Source organism: Haemaphysalis longicornis, unplaced genomic scaffold (genome assembly GCF_048455015.1).
Source record: "Haemaphysalis longicornis isolate Haplotype H1 unplaced genomic scaffold, Haemaphysalis longicornis Haplotype H1 scaffold_1, whole genome shotgun sequence".
NCBI lineage: Eukaryota > Metazoa > Arthropoda > Arachnida > Ixodida > Ixodidae > Haemaphysalis > Haemaphysalis longicornis.
In genome coordinates, this window is record NW_027526203.1 from 41,442,212 (window position 1) to 41,455,224 (window position 13,013).

The 13,013-nt window shown below is 47.6% G+C and overlaps 1 protein-coding gene and 3 non-coding genes across 4 annotated transcripts in view; 3 read left to right on the plus strand and 1 right to left on the minus strand.

The window, feature by feature from the left end:
- LOC144176020 (tachykinin-like peptides receptor 86C) overlaps window positions 1–13,013 on the minus strand; it is an 833,985-nt gene that overhangs the window by 752,098 nt on the left and 68,874 nt on the right. The gene's annotated exons all lie outside the window — the stretch shown is intronic.
- On the plus strand, window positions 9,064–9,135 carry Trnap-ugg (transfer RNA proline (anticodon UGG)). Its single transcript has one exon. It is a non-coding gene; the product is annotated as a tRNA-Pro (tRNA).
- Trnap-ugg (transfer RNA proline (anticodon UGG)) lies at window positions 10,980–11,051 on the plus strand. The gene has a single exon. It is a non-coding gene; the product is annotated as a tRNA-Pro (tRNA).
- On the plus strand, window positions 11,458–11,529 carry Trnat-ugu (transfer RNA threonine (anticodon UGU)). The gene has a single exon. It is a non-coding gene; the product is annotated as a tRNA-Thr (tRNA).

A 13,013-nucleotide genomic window follows, 5' to 3' on the forward strand; every position in this document is an offset into this window, starting at 1 on the left:
CCCCACTCTGGGCGCGTGTTTTTCGTTCTTGCTTTCTTCTGTATATTTAAAAAAATGTACCTAATTAACCGTAGTGAAAAAGAAAAGAGCCTAACCACACCCCTATGCCTCCTTTGGCATTGTAGACTGCCGACCTATCTTTCGGTATTTCCTTAACGAGCCCCTCATTTCCTTACTATATTATTCTGCGAAAGCCTAGCGAGGGTCTAGGTTCTGGCAGCCTTGATGCCTAGGTAGCATAAGAGGGCTTCCCGCCAGTAACCCGCTCATGACAGGCTGTAGACGTTCGAGTCACGCCCCGGGGTTTGAAAAGAAGGTCCCCTTCTCCCCGTGTAGTCAGAGTGGCGCTGGCTACCACCCTCAAGAGTCAGATACACTTCTAGTAAATTTACTTAGCCCAGAAAGTGAAGGAAAACACAGGCGCCCAGATAGCCGAATTGGTAAGGCATTCGACATGTAATCGAAAGGCGTGGGTTCAGTCCCCACTCTGGGCGCGTGTTTTTCTTTCTTGCTTCAGTATATTTTAAAAAAATGTTCACCTCAGTAACCGTAGTGAAAAAGAAAAGAGCCTAACCACACCCCTATGCCTCCTTTGGCATTGTAGACTGCCGACCTATCTTTCTGTATTTCCTTAAGGAGCCCCTCATTTCCTTACTATATTATTCTGCGAAAGCCTGCGAGGGTCTAGGTTCTGGCAGCCTTGATGCCTAGGTAGCATAAGAGGGCTTCCCGCCAGTAACCCGCTCATGACAGGCTGTAGACGTTCGAGTCACGCCCCGGGGGTTGAAAAGAAGGTCCCCTTCTCCCCGTGTAGTCAGAGTGGCACTGGCTACCAACCTCAAGAGTCAGTAACACTTCTAGTAAATTTAATTAGCCCAGAAAGTGAAGGAGAACACAGTCGCCCAGATAGCCGAATTGGTAAGGCATTCGACATGTAATCGAAAGGCGTGGGTTCAGTCCCCACTCTGGGCGCGTGTTTTTCTTTCTTTCTTTCTTCTGTATATTTAAAAAACATGTACCTAATTAACCGTAGTGAAAAAGAAAAGAGCTTAACCACACCCCTATGCCTCCTTTGGCATTGTAGACTGCCGACCTATCTTTCTGTATTTCCTTAACGAGCCCCTCGTTTCCTTACTATATTATTCTATGAAAGATTAGCGAGGGTCTAGGTTCTGGCAGCCTTGATGCCTAGGTAGCATAAGAGGGCTTCCGGCCAGTAACCCGCTCATGACAGGCTTTAGACGTTCGAGTCACGCCCCGGGGGTTGAAAAGAAGGTCCCCTTCTCCCCGTGTAGTCAGAGTGGCGCTGGCTCCCAACCTCAAGAGTCAGATACACTTCTAGTAAATTTAATTAGCCCAGAAAGTGAAGGAGAACACAGTCGCCCAGATAGCCGAATTGGTAAGGCATTCGACATGTAATCGAAAGGCGTGGGTTCGGTCCCCACTCTGAGCGCGTGTTTTTCTTTCTTTCTTCTGTATATTTAAAAAACATTTACCTAATTAACCGTAGTGAAAAAGAAAAGAGCCTAACCACACCCCTATGCCTCCTTTGGCATTGTAGACTGCCGACCTATCTTTCTGTATTTCCTTAACGAGCCCCTCATTTCCTTACTATATTATTCTGCGAAATCCTAGCGAGGGTCTAGGTTCTGGCAGCCTTGATGCCTAGGTAGCATAAGAGGGCTTCCCGCCAGTAACCCGCTCATGACAGGCTGTAGACGTTCGAGTCACGCCCCGGGGGTTGAAAAGAAGGTCCCCTTCTCCCCGTGTAGTCAGAGTGGCGCTGGCTACCACCCTCAAGAGTCAGATACACTTCTAGTAAATTTAATTAGCCCAGAAAGTGAAGGAGAACACAGTCGCCCAGATAGCCGAATTGGTAAGGCATTCGACATGTAATCAAAAGGCGTGGGTTCGGTCCCCACTCTGGGCGCGTGTTTTTCTTTCTTTCTTTCTTCTGTATATCTAAAAAAAATGTACCTAATTAACCGTAGTGAAAAAGAAAAGAGCCTAACCACACCCCTATGCCTCCCTTGGCATTGTAGACTGCCGACCTATCTTTCTGTATTTCCTTAACGAGCCCCTCATTTCCTTACTATATTATTCTGCGAAAGCCTAGCGAGAGTCTAGGTTCTGGCAGCCTTGATGCCTAGGTAGCATAAGAGTGCTTCCCGCCAGTAACCCGCTCATGACAGGCTGTAGACGTTCGAATCACGCCCCGGGGGTTGAAAAGAAGGTCCCCTTCTCCCCGTGTAGTCAGAGTGGCGCTGGCTACCACCCTCAAGAGTCAGATACACTTCTAGTAAATTTAATTAGCCCAGAAAGTGAAGGAGAACACAGTCGCCCAGATAGCCGAATTGGTAAGGCATTCGACATGTAATCGAAAGGCGTGGGTTCGGTCCCCACTCTGGGCGCGTTTTTCTTTCTTTCTTTCTTCTGTATATTTAAAAAACATGTACCTAATTAACCGTAGTGAAAAAGAAAAGAGCCTAACCACACCCCTATGCCTCCTTTGGCATTGTAGACTGCCGACCTATCTTTCTGTATTTCCTTAACGAGCCCCTCATTTCCTTACTATATTATTCTATGAAAGCCTAGCGAGGGTCTAGGTTCTGGCAGCCTTGATGCCTAGGTAGCATAAGAGTGCTTCCCGCCAGTAACCCGCTCATGACAGGCTTTAGACGTTCGAGTCACGCCCCGGGGGTTGAAAAGAAGGTCCCCTTCTCCCCGTGTAGTCAGAGTGGCGCTGGCTACCACCCTCAAGAGTCAGATACACTTCTAGTAAATTTAATCAGCCCAGAAAGTGAAGGAGAACACAGTCGCCCAGATAGCCGAATTGGTAAGGCACTCGACATGTAATCGAAAGGCGTGGGTTCGGTCCCCACTCTGGGCGCGTGTTTTTCTTTCTTTCTTTCTTCTGTATATTTTAAAAAATGTACCTAATTAACCGTAGTGAAAAAGAAAAGAGCCTAACCACACCCCTATGCCTCCTTTGGCATTGTAGACTGCCGACCTATCTTTCTGTATTTCCTTAACGAGCCCCTCATTTCCTTACTATATTATTCTGCGAAAGCCTAGCGAGGGTCTAGGTTCTGGCAGCCTTGATGCCTAGGTAGCATAAGAGGGCTTCCCGCCAGTAACCCGCTTATGACAGGCTGTAGACGTTCGAGTCACGCCCCGGGGTTTGAAAAGAAGGTCCCCTTCTCCCCGTGTAGTCAGAGTGGCGCTGGCTACCACCCTCAAGAGTCAGATACACTTCTAGTAAATTTACTTAGCCCAGAAAGTGAAGGAAAACACAGGCGCCCAGATAGCCGAATTGGTAAGGCATTCGACATGTAATCGAAAGGCGTGGGTTCAGTCCCCACTCTGGGCGCGTTTTTCTTTCTTGCTTCAGTATATTTAAAAAAAAATGTTCACCTCAGTAACCGTAGTGAAAAAGAAAAGAGCCTAACCACACCCCTATGCCTCCTTTGGCATTGTAGACTGACGACCTATCTTTCTGTATTTCCTTAAGGAGCCCCTCATTTCCTTACTATATTATTCTGCGAAAGCCTGCGAGGGTCTAGGTTCTGGCAGCCTTGATGCCTAGGTAGCATAAGAGGGCTTCCCGCCAGTAACCCGCTCATGACAGGCTGTAGACGTTCGAGTCACGCCCCGGGGGTTGAAAAGAAGGTCCCCTTCTCCCCGTGTAGTCAGAGTGGCACTGGCTACCAACCTCAAGAGTCAGTAACACTTCTAGTAAATTTAATTAGCCCAGAAAGTGAAGGAGAACACAGTCGCCCAGATAGCCGAATTGGTAAGGCATTCGACATGTAATCGAAAGGCGTGGGTTCGGTCCCCACTCTGGGCGCGTGTTTTTCTTTCTTTCTTTCTTCTGTATATTTAAAAAACATGTACCTAATTAACCGTAGTGAAAAAGAAAAGAGCTTAACCACACCCCTATGCCTCCTTTGGCATTGTAGACTGCCGACCTATCTTTCTGTATTTCCTTAACGAGCCCCTCGTTTCCTTACTATATTATTCTATGAAAGATTAGCGAGGGTCTAGGTTCTGGCAGCCTTGATGCCTAGGTAGCATAAGAGGGCTTCCGGCCAGTAACCCGCTCATGACAGGCTTTAGACGTTCGAGTCACGCCCCGGAGGTTGAAAAGAAGGTCCCCTTCTCCCCGTGTAGTCAGAGTGGCGCTGGCTCCCAACCTCAAGAGTCAGATACACTTCTAGTAAATTTAATTAGCCCAGAAAGTGAAGGAGAACACAGTCGCCCAGATAGCCGAATTGGTAAGGCATTCGACATGTACTCGAAAGGCGTGGGTTCGGTCCCCACTCTGGGCACGTGTTTTTCTTTCTTTCTTTCTTCTGTATATTTAAAAAACATTTACCTAATTAACCGTAGTGAAAAAGAAAAGAGCCTAACCACACCCCTATGCCTCCTTTGGCATTGTAGACTGCCGACCTATCTTTCTGTATTTCCTTAACGAGCCCCTCATTTCCTTACTATATTATTCTGCGAAATCCTAGCGAGGGTCTTGGTTCTGGCAGCCTTGATGCCTAGGTAGCATAATAGGGCTTCCCGCCAGTAACCCGCTCATGACAGGCTGTAGACGTTCGAATCACGCCCCGGGGGTTGAAAAGAAGGTCCCCTTCTCCCCGTGTAGTCAGAGTGGCGCTGGCTACCACCCTCAAGAGTCAGATACACTTCTAGTAAATTTAATTAGCCCAGAAAGTGAAGGAGAACACAGTCGCCCAGATAGCCGAATTGGTAAGGCATTCGACATGTAATCGAAAGGCGTGGGTTCGGTCCCCACTCTGGGCGCGTGTTTTTCTTTCTTGCTTGCTTCTGTATATTTAAAAAAATGTTCACCTCAGTAACCGTAGTAAAAAAGAAAAGAGCCTAACCACACCCCTATGCCTCCTTTGGCATTGTAGACTGCCGACCTATCTTTCTGTATTTCCTTAACGAGCCCCTCATTTCCTTACTATATTATTCTGCGAAAGCCTAGCGAGAGTCTAGGTTCTGGCAGCCTTGATGCCTAGGTAGCATAAGAGTGCTTCCCGCCAGTAACCCGCTCATGACAGGCTTTAGACGTTCGAGTCACGCCCCGGGGGTTGAAAAGAAGGTCCCCTTCTCCCCGTGTAGTCAGAGTGGCGCTGGCTACCACCCTCAAGAGTCAGATACACTTCTAGTAAATTTTTTTAGCCCAGAAAGTGAAGGAGAACACAGTCGCCCAGATAGCCGAATTGGTAAGGCACTCGACATGTAATCGAAAGGCGTGGGTTCGGTCCCCACTCTGGGCGCGTGTTTTTCTTTCTTTCTTTCTTCTGTATATTTTAAAAAATGTACCTAATTAACCGTAGTGAAAAAGAAAAGAGCCTAACCACACCCCTATGCCTCCTTTGGCATTGTAGACTGCCGACCTATCTTTCTGTATTTCCTTAACGAGCCCCTCATTTCCTTACTATATTATTCTGCGAAAGCCTAGCGAGGGTCTAGGTTCTGGCAGCCTTGATGCCTAGGTAGCATAAGAGGGCTTCCCGCCAGTAACCCGCTCATGACAGGCTGTAGACGTTCGAGTCACGCCCCGGGGTTTGAAAAGAAGGTCCCCTTCTCCCCGTGTAGTCAGAGTGGCGCTGGCTACCACCCTCAAGAGTCAGATACACTTCTAGTAAATTTACTTAGCCCAGAAAGTGAAGGAAAACACAGGCGCCCAGATAGCCGAATTGGTAAGGCATTCGACATGTAATCGAAAGGCGTGGGTTCAGTCCCCACTCTGGGCGCGTTTTTCTTTCTTGCTTCAGTATATTTAAAAAAAAATGTTCACCTCAGTAACCGTAGTGAAAAAGAAAAGAGCCTAACCACACCCCTATGCCTCCTTTGGCATTGTAGACTGCCGACCTATCTTTCTGTATTTCCTTAAGGAGCCCCTCATTTCCTTACTATATTATTCTGCGAAAGCCTGCGAGGGTCTAGGTTCTGGCAGCCTTGATGCCTAGGTAGCATAAGAGGGCTTCCCGCCAGTAACCCGCTCATGACAGGCTGTAGACGTTCGAGTCACGCCCCGGGGGTTGAAAAGAAGGTCCCCTTCTCCCCGTGTAGTCAGAGTGGCACTGGCTACCAACCTCAAGAGTCAGTAACACTTCTAGTAAATTTAATTAGCCCAGAAAGTGAAGGAGAACACAGTCGCCCAGATAGCCGAATTGGTAAGGCATTCGACATGTAATCGAAAGGCGTGGGTTCGGTCCCCACTCTGGGCGCGTGTTTTTCTTTCTTTCTTTCTTCTGTATATTTAAAAAACATGTACCTAATTAACCGTAGTGAAAAAGAAAAGAGCTTAACCACACCCCTATGCCTCCTTTGGCATTGTAGACTGCCGACCTATCTTTCTGTATTTCCTTAACGAGCCCCTCGTTTCTTTACTATATTATTCTATGAAAGATTAGCGAGGGTCTAGGTTCTGGCAGCCTTGATGCCTAGGTAGCATAAGAGGGCTTCCGGCCAGTAACCCGCTCATGACAGGCTTTAGACGTTCGAGTCACGCCCCGGAGGTTGAAAAGAAGGTCCCCTTCTCCCCGTGTAGTCAGAGTGGCGCTGGCTCCCAACCTCAAGAGTCAGATACACTTCTAGTAAATTTAATTAGCCCAGAAAGTGAAGGAGAACACAGTCGCCCAGATAGCCGAATTGGTAAGGCATTCGACATGTAATCGAAAGGCGTGGGTTCGGTCCCCACTCTGGGCGCGTGTTTTTCTTTCTTTCTTTCTTCTGTATATTTAAAAAACATTTACCTAATTAACCGTAGTGAAAAAGAAAAGAGCCTAACCACACCCCTATGCCTCCTTTGGCATTGTAGACTGCCGACCTATCTTTCTGTATTTCCTTAACGAGCCCCTCATTTCCTTACTATATTATTCTGCGAAATCCTAGCGAGGGTCTAGGTTCTGGCAGCCTTGATGCCTAGGTAGCATAATAGGGCTTCCCGCCAGTAACCCGCTCATGACAGGCTGTAGACGTTCGAATCACGCCCCGGGGGTTGAAAAGAAGGTCCCCTTCTCCCCGTGTAGTCAGAGTGGCGCTGGCTACCACCCTCAAGAGTCAGATACACTTCTAGTAAATTTAATTAGCCCAGAAAGTGAAGGAGAACACAGTCGCCCAGATAGCCGAATTGGTAAGGCATTCGACATGTAATCGAAAGGCGTGGGTTCGGTCCCCACTCTGGGCGCGTGTTTTTCTTTCTTGCTTGCTTCTGTATATTTAAAAAAAATGTTCACCTCAGTAACCGTAGTAAAAAAGAAAAGAGCCTAACCACACCCCTATGCCTCCTTTGGCATTGTAGACTGCCGACCTATCTTTCTGTATTTCCTTAACGAGCCCCTCATTTCCTTACTATATTATTCTGCGAAAGCCTAGCGAGAGTCTAGGTTCTGGCAGCCTTGATGCCTAGGTAGCATAAGAGTGCTTCCCGCCAGTAACCCGCTCATGACAGGCTGTAGACGTTCGAATCACGCCCCGGGGGTTGAAAAGAAGGTCCCCTTCTCCCCGTGTAGTCAGAGTGGCGCTGGCTACCACCCTCAAGAGTCAGATACACTTCTAGTAAATTTAATTAGCCCAGAAAGTGAAGGAGAACACAGTCGCCCAGATAGCCGAATTGGTAAGGCATTCGACATGTAATCGAAAGGCGTGGGTTTGGTCCCCACTCTGGGCGCGTTTTTCTTTCTTTCTTTCTTCTGTATATTTAAAAAACATGTACCTAATTAACCGTAGTGAAAAAGAAAAGAGCCTAACCACACCCCTATGCCTCCTTTGGCATTGTAGACTGCCGACCTATCTTTCTGTATTTCCTTAACGAGCCCCTCATTTCCTTACTATATTATTCTATGAAAGCCTAGCGAGGGTCTAGGTTCTGGCAGCCTTGATGCCTAGGTAGCATAAGAGTGCTTCCCGCCAGTAACCCGCTCATGACAGGCTTTAGACGTTCGAGTCACGCCCCGGGGGTTGAAAAGAAGGTCCCCTTCTCCCCGTGTAGTCAGAGTGGCGCTGGCTACCACCCTCAAGAGTCAGATACACTTCTAGTAAATTTTTTTAGCCCAGAAAGTGAAGGAGAACACAGTCGCCCAGATAGCCGAATTGGTAAGGCACTCGACATGTAATCGAAAGGCGTGGGTTCGGTCCCCACTCTGGGCGCGTGTTTTTCTTTCTTGCTTGCTTCTGTATATTTAAAAAAAATGTTCACCTCAGTAACCGTAGTAAAAAAGAAAAGAGCCTAACCACACCCCTATGCCTCCTTTGGCATTGTAGACTGCCGACCTATCTTTCTGTATTTCCTTAACGAGCCCCTCATTTCCTTACTATATTATTCTGCGAAAGCCTAGCGAGGGTCTTGGTTCTGGCAGCCTTGATGCCTAGGTAGCATAAGAGGGCTTCCCACCAGTAACCCGCTCATGACAGGCTGTAGACGTTCGAGTCACGCCCCGGGGGTTGAAAAAAGGTCCCCTTCTCCCCGTGTAGTCAGAGTGGCGCTGGCTACCACCCTCAAGAGTCAGATACACTTCTAGTAAATTTAATTAGCCCAGAAAGTGAAGGAGAACACAGTCGCCCAGATAGCCGAATTGGTAAGGCATTTGACATGTAATCGAAAGGCGTGGGTTCGGTCCCCACTCTGGGCGCGTGTTTTTCTTTCTTTCTTTCTTCTGTATATTTAAAAAACATGTACCTAATTAACCGTAGTGAAAAAGAAAAGAGCCTAACAACACCCCTATGCCTCCTTTGGCATTGTAGACTGCCGACCTATCTTTCTGTATTTCCTTAACGAGCCCCTCATTTCCTTACTATATTATTCTATGAAAGCCTAGCGAGGGTCTAGGTTCTGGCAGCCTTGATGCCTAGGTAGCATAAGAGTGCTTCCCGCCAGTTACCCGCTCATGACAGGCTTTAAACGTTCGAGTCACGCCCCGGGGCTTGAAAAGAAGGTCCCCTTCTCCCCGTGCAGTCAGAGTGGCGCTGGCTACCACCCTCAAGAGTCAGATACACTTCTAGTAAATTTAATTAGCCCAGAAAGTGAAGGAGACCACAGTCGCCCAGATAGCCGAATTGGTAAGGCATTCGACATGGAATCGAAAGGCGTGGGTTCGGTCCCCACTCTGGGCGCGTGTTTTTCTTTCTTTCTTTCTTCTGTATATTTAAAAAAAATGTACCTAATTAACCGTAGTGAAAAAGAAAAGAGCCTAACCACACCCCTATGCCTCCTTTGGCATTGTAGACTGCCGACCTATCTTTCTGTATTTCCTTAACGAGCCCCTCATTTCATTACTATATTATTCTGCGAAAGCCTAGCAAGGGTCTCGGTTCTGGCAGCCTTGATGCCTAGGTAGCATAAGAGGGCTTCCCGCCAGTAACCCGCTCATGACAGGCTGTAGACGTTCGAGTCACGACCCGGGGGTTGAACAGAAGGTCCCCTTCTCCCCGTGTAGTCAGAGTGGCGCTGGCTACCACCCTCAAGAGTCAGATACACTTCTAGTAAATTTAATTAGCCCAGAAAGTGAAGGAGAACACAGTCGCCCAGATAGCCGAATTGGTAAGGCATTCGACATGTAATCGAAAGGCGTGGGTTCGGTCCCCACTCTGGGCGCGTGTTTTTCTTTCTTTCTTCTGTATATTTAAAAAAAATGTACTTAATTAACCGTAGTGAAAAAGAAAAGAGCCTAACCACACCCCTATGCCTCCTTTGGCATTGTAGACTGCCGACCTATCTTTCTGTATTTCCTTAACGAGCCCCTCATTTCCTTACTATATTATTCTGCGAAAGCCTAGCAAGGGTCTAGGTTCTGGCAGCCTTGATGCCTAGGTAGCATAAGAGGGCTTCCCGCCAGTTACCCGCTCATGACAGGCTGTAGACGTTCGAGTCACGCCCCGGGGGTTGAACAGAAGGTCCCCTTCTCCCCGTGTAGTCAGAGTGGCGCTGGCTACAACCCTCAAGAGTCAGATACACTTCTAGTAAATTTAATTAGCCCAGAAAGTGAAGGAGAACACAGTCGCCCAGATAGCCGAATTGGTAAGGCATTCGACATGTAATCGAAAGGCGTGGGTTCAGTCCCCACTCTGGGCGCGTCTTTTTCTTTCTTGCTTCTGTATATTAAAAAAAAATGTTCACCTCAGTAACCGTAGTAAAAAAGAAAAGAGCCTAACCACACCCCTATGCCTCCTTTGGCATTGTAGACTGCCGACCTATCTTTCTGTATTTCCTTAACGAGCCCCTCATTTCCTTACTATATTATTCTGTGAAAGCCTAGCAAGGGTCTAGGTTCTGGCAGCCTTGATGCCTAGGTAGCATAAGAGGGCTTCCTGCCAGTAACCCACTCATGACAGGCTGTAGACGTTCGAGTCACGCCCCGGGGGTTGAACAGAAGGTCCCCTTCTCCCCGTGTAGTCAGAGTGGCGCTGGCTACCACCCTCAAGAGTCAGATACACTTCTAGTAAATTTAATTAGCCCAGAAAGTGAAGGAGAACACAGTCGCCCAGATAGCCGAATTGGTAAGGCATTCGACATGTAATCGAAAGGCGTGGGTTCAGTCCCCACTCTGGGCGCGTGTTTTTCTTTCTTGCTTCTGTATATTTAAAAAAAATGTTCATCTCAGTAACCGTAGTAAAAAAGAAAAGAGCCTAACCACACCCCTATGCCTCCTTTGGCATTGTAGACTGCCGACCTATCTTTCTGTATTTCCTTAACGAGCCCCTCATTTCCTTACTATATTATTCTGCGAAAGCCTAGCGAGGGTCTAGGTTCTGGCAGCCTTGATGCCTGGGTAGCATAAGAGGGCTTTCCACCAGTATCCCGCTCATGACAGGCTGTAGACGTTCGAGTCACGCCCCGGGGGTTGAAAAGAAGGTCCCCTTCTCCCCGTGTAGTCAGAGTTGCGCTGGCTACCACCCTCAAGAGTCAGATACACTTCTAGTAAATTTAATTAGCCCAGAAAGTGAAGGAGAACACAGTCGCCCAGATAGCCGAATTGGTAAGGCATTCGACATGGAATCGAAAGGCGTGGGTTCGGTCCCCACTCTGGGCGCGTTTTTCTTTCTTTCTTTCTTCTGTATATCTAAAAAAATGTACCTAATTAACCGTAGTGAAAAAGAAAAGAGCCTAACCACACCCCTATGCCTCCTTTGGCATTGTAGACTGCCGACCTATCTTTCTGTATTTCCTTAACGAGCCCCTCATTTCCTTACTATATTATTCTGCGAAAGCCAAGCGAGAGTCTAGGTTCTGGCAGGATTGATGCCTAGGTAGCATAAGAGGGCTTCCCGCCAGTAACCCGCTCATGACAGGCTGTAGACGTTCGAGTCATGCCCCGGGGGTTGAAAAGAAGGTCCCCTTCTCCCCGTGTAGTCAGAGTGGCGCTGGCTACCAACCTCAAGAGTCAGATACACTTCTAGTAAATTTAATTAGCCCAGAAAGTGAAGGAGAACACAGTCGCCCAGATAGCCGAATTGGTAAGGCATTCGACATGTAATCGAAAGGCGTGGGTTCGGTCCCCACTCTGGGCACGTGTTTTTCTTTCTTTCTTTCTTCTGTAGATTTAAAAAAAATGTACCAAATTAACCGTAGTGAAAAAGAAAAGAGCCTAACCACACCCCTATGCCTCCTTTGGCATTGTAGACTGCCGACCTATCTTTCTGTATTTCCTTAACGAGCCCCTCATTTCCTTACTATATTATTCTGTGAAAGCCTAGCGAGGGTCTTGGTTCTGGCAGCCTTGATGCCTAGCTGGCATAAGAGGGCTTCCCGCCAGTAACCCGCTCATGACAGGCTGTAGACGTTCGAGTCACGCCCCGGGGATTGAAAAGAAGGTCCCCTTCTCCTCGTGTATTAAGAGTGGCGCTGGCTACCACCCTCAAGAGTCAGATACACTTCTAGTAAATTTAATTAGCCCAGAAAGTGAAGGAGAACACAGTCGCCCAGATAGCCGAATTTGTAAGGCATTCGACATGTAATCGAAAGGCGTGGGTTCGGTCCCCACTCTGGGCGTGTATTTTTCTTTCTTTCTTTCTTCTGTATATTTAAAAAAAATGTACCTAATTAACCGTAGTGAAAAAGAAATAAGGTTAACCACACCCCTATGCCTCCTTTGGCATTGTAGACTGCCGACCTATCTTTCTGTATTTCCTTAAGGAGCCCCTCATTTCCTTACTATATGATTCTGCGAAAGCCTAGCGAGGGTCTTGGTTCTGGCAGCCTTGATGCCTAGGTAGCATAAGAGGGCTTCCCGCCAGTAACCCGCTCATGACAGGCTGTAGACGTTCGAGTCACGCCCCGGGGGTTGAAAAAAAGGTCCCCTTCTCCCCGTGTAGTCAGAGTGGCGCTGGCTACCACCCTCAAGAGTCAGATACACTTCTAGTAAATTTAATTAGCCCAGAAAGTGAAGGAGAACACAGTCGCCCAGATAGCCGAATTGGTAAGGCATTCGACATGTAATCGAAAGGCGTGGGTTCGGTCCCCACTCTGGGCGCGTGTTTTTCTTTCTTTCTTTCTTCTGTATATTTAAAAAACATGTACCTAATTAACCGTAGTGAAAAAGAAAAGAGCCTAACAACACCCCTATGCCTCCTTTGGCATTGTAGACTGCCGACCTATCTTTTCTGTATTTTCTTAACGAGCCCCTCATTTCCTTACTATATTATTCTATGAAAGCCTAGCGAGGGTCTAGGTTCTGGCAGCCTTGATGCCTAGGTAGCATAAGAGTGCTTCCCGCCAGTTACCCGCTCATGACAGGCTTTAAACGTTCGAGTCACGCCCCGGGGCTTGAAAAGAAGGTCCCCTTCTCCCCGTGTAGTCAGAGTGGCGCTGGCTACCACCCTCAAGAGTCAGATACACTTCTAGTAAATTTAATTAGCCCAGAAAGTGAAGGAGACCACAGTCGCCCAGATAGCCGAATTGGTAAGGCATTCGACATGTAATCGAAAGGCGTGGGTTCGGTCCCCACTCTGGGCGCGTGTTTTTCTTTCTTTCTTTCTTCTGTATATTTAAAAAA